We start from the raw sequence: 3,829 nt of genomic DNA, 5'->3' as shown, positions 1-3,829 counted from the left end.
GCCCAGTCGCAGCAGAGAAGATGGGCTGGCTGGGCAAGGTGCTTTTCTTTGCAGTCCTTGTCTGTCGTACGGTGAAAGCATCGCTGTGTATGTGTCAGATCTCCGTAAAGAGTAAAAATAAAAGCCATCGGCTACTAACACAAACATGTTTTCTGTTCCCCTGTGACTCGGGACGGCTGGGGGGGCGGAGAAGGGGGGGGACTCCGCTCCGGCCGGAATGCAAATACGGCCGGTCTTCTGGAGTCCAGCAGCCCTGTGTTCCTTCCTAGCCGGAGCCAGCGCACGCCCTCCCGGCGACTGACAGCTTTCTCCCGTCTGCTGGCCCGGCGGCACCGCGCTGGGGACACGCGGCTGCCGCTGGCCCAGGGCCGCCGATCACGGCACGGGGCTGGGGCGAAGTTCTGTGCGCCGAGATCCAGCACACAGCCCCCCGCCCCGCCGGCCTGGTAGCCCCGGCTCTTCCCTCGCCGAGGGGCCTGGCTGCACACGTCGACCCTTAACTAGGCTGAAACTCCGCTTAAGTTATTATACGGGTTGATGTTAAGCAGAGATCAGGGATTTTTTTCCCCCCCTCAGGCGCCGGAGCAGCGTTTGCTCTTTTCGGTGTTGATTCCATTAGGCGCCTTGACCAGGCTTAGGGAGAATATCTGAGTGCAAGCCCGTTAGGCTGAGACACGGTTGAAGTGCTCTGCAATCTGCGTTGGGCAGCTCCCGGCCACGGCTCCCATCCGGCCTCTGCCTTAGGCAGCCCATCCTCAGCCCCTTGCTGGAGAGTTACAGGGGCTGGTGCAGAGTGGGATGGACCTGGAGCTAGTCAGTCCCAAAGGAGCCCCTTTATAATTTTTTTCCTAGTTCCTGCAGTACTGGCAGACACAATATATATACCAAGCAACGTAAGCAAATCAGAAGTGCCTTTTGCACATTATGTTATTTCTCTCACCTTTTCCTTCCACTAATCCAATATACACTTTTGACTTCAACCTCCAAAACTGTACCAAAACATTTTCTGTAAATAATTCCCTCAACAATCCCTCTATTTCTTGTGTTTGATCCCTAACTTCGGAGTTTCAGCTCAGAAGTACGTCTCCAATTTGATTTGCCTGCAAGCACCCAGGATGCTGAAGAGAGAGGCAGCCCCAGGGCAGTGACACTTGCACTGCTTGCCTGTCTTGGAGGAGAGGCCAGGTGCAGGGGCAGGGCTGCGGTGGGATGGAGAGAGCCTGGTAATGGCAGTGCCCCACAGCCTGGACCAGCCTCAGGGCTTGGGACAGAGTCAGAGTCAGCACACCCACATCTAACAGGAAGGGAAAGGCAGGACCGACGTTTCTAGCCTGGACTTGGAAAACAAATACAAAATCTCACTGATCCATATCACTACCATTTCACTGCCTGAGCTGACTACAGAGGCCAGAAGTCCACATGCCAGCTGAGTGTCTGGGGATGTTGTTCACCCAAGTGGCAATCCTCTCATTTGCCAGGCTGGGGAGACAAAAGAGCCAAAGGCTTGAGGTCCTTGTGACTCCTTCCCAGGGGGACCTCATGGAGGGTCTGGCTGAGGAGGTTGTCTGCTGTTCCTCTAAAATCTGCTGAGGTGGAATCTGGAAACTGTTGATTCTCAGTTTCAGTTCGCCTGTGTCTAACTTGCTTCTATAATCGCAGTGGGCCTTTTCCATCCTTGAAGCTCTGGGAGCAGGCGTTAGTTCCACAGATAGTGCTGCCCATCCTCTCAGCAGTGTCATCCCATACTGTAACAGGAGGGAGTCAACAGGCCTGCAGCAGCCTGGGGAAAGCAAAGCTTTTCTGGGTGAGAAAAAGCATCAGTCTCTGAAATCGAAGACTGAAAAGCTCAATGATATTTTGAAACTTCAAAGATACACTTGATAGAGTGTATCTGTTCTCAGTGTAACTCTGTGGAAACATGCACCTCAGTGAATAAATTGGTATTTCCCTCTGTTTCTAGAAGATAAAGAGTAAGGTTTCTCTTCACTGCAGTATTTAGTAATTTCTTAAAAATAGGATAATGAAGTTAGTTGATCTTTCTTATAGTAATCAATGCTTGCATGTATCTTTCAAGGTTGAGAGGTAATTGTGGCTTATCATCATCATCATCATCATCATCATCATCATCACATACAAACTGTCATTGAGACAGTTAAGACAATATTTCGTTTTATTTCAAAGTAAATGTTTCATGCAAAAAACTTTGGAAAAGAGGAATGATGCAATGGTTTGACCCAACATATCTCAAAAAACTGATACAACCAGCTCAACCTGAACCTGGCACTGGGCAGTCAAAGTTGGTGTGACAGGAGCACCACTGCAAGATGAACGCACCCTAATATGCAGGAAATGTGTTGTAGGGTTTCCATGTCCAGCATTCCATGTTCAACATTTCCATGTTCAACATTTTGAAATTTAGGCAAATTTACATTAAAATGCCTTGGGTTTTTCCTCCCCCTCCCATTCTCCCCCTCCCCCCCCCCCTTCTTCTTTCTATCCTTTCTTTTTCCTCTCACATAATGTGAAGTGTAATTTTTTCCCCCTCACTCATCCGGTGCCTAAGACAGGCAGTGTTCAGCTCCTGATGGAGCTCATCCTGGCATAACTTAGCGGCAGAGGAGTTGCCTGTGTCCTGGGTGGATTTCAGGTATGGGACAGCCCCTAATGCCCCTCTGGCTTACTTAGGCCCCCCAGCAGCTGCTGCGCTGGACCCCCCACAAGCAAGGATCCACAAGGGGAAGGTCACACACCTAAAGCCTGAGGGTTTGCACAAGAGATGCAAGACATGTTTGTGTGAGTGACCCTGTTACTGACCTTCTGTATCCTGTGGGGTTAGCATCTCTCCAGAAAAGTTTTCTCATCGAGATATTTATTTACTCTATTCAATTAGAAAAAAAAATCAGAAGACAAAAACATCCATCTGGAGGAGTTTCCCTGACCTTGGTCTGCATGGCTGATACCAGACTCGTGGCACTAACTTCTCTGGTTGTGGGGTTGAACCTGCTTCCATGTCCCGATCAGATATGTTAGCCCACGGGCAGCATTGGCCATGGGCTGCTGGAACTCTGCAGTGCCGAAGACACCACACTCCCTCAGCTGCTCTTTTCAGCCATGCCCTGAAGTCCCCACAGGTGCTGCTGAAACCTTTCCCTGCTGTCTGAACTCTTGCCACAATGTCCATTGCCAGCATCTCGCACTTCTACCCTGGACATGGGGAAGTGGAGGCCCTTGGGTCAGCTCCTTGCTTCCACCCGTGGTATAGTTGGGACACGGTGGCAGGTACACTCCAGAGATTCCCAGACGGAAGAGCTCAGTGTTCTGGCCGGCTGCACATCCTCCGTGGCGTGGATGGGGCAGGCTGGGCCTCATCAGTCAGGCCACAAGTACTCACGGAGAGGAGGGCTCACAGTGCAGGGATCCAGGCCAGGGGACTGCAGGAAACTTTCCTTCCTCAGTACCTCCGGTTTGGAGCTGGGGCAGAGAGAGGACAGGCTGTCTAATCCGGCTGCATTCACCTCTAGTTTGTCCTAGTTTCCTGCTCCCGCCCCTCCCGCTCGCCTAACCCCCACGGGACACGGCCTCGGGTGCGGCTCCCCAGTGCCTGGTGCTGCCCTTGCAGGCAAGAACAGCCGAATCGGCGGCAGCGCTGCTCGGCGGCTCAGCTGCTGCGCGGGGCTCTTTTTCCGTCTTGCACGGTGCAGTCGACGGCTCAGCCGCAGGACGAGGCCACTGCCAGAAAGGATCAGGCCCATTGGGAGTTTCCGTGGTGACCATGGGGATAAGACGGCCAGGAAGGGGCGAGTCCTATTACCACCGCTCCGGGACCCCA

The sequence above is a fragment of the Corvus kubaryi genome, unplaced genomic scaffold, assembly GCF_017639235.1.
Source record: "Corvus kubaryi isolate FWS band 111438036 unplaced genomic scaffold, C.kubaryi_AGA036_p1.0 split1-131, whole genome shotgun sequence".
Classification (NCBI taxonomy): Eukaryota; Metazoa; Chordata; class Aves; order Passeriformes; family Corvidae; genus Corvus; species Corvus kubaryi.
The sequence above is the reverse complement of the archived record's forward strand: the minus strand, read 5'-3'. Positions refer to the sequence as shown.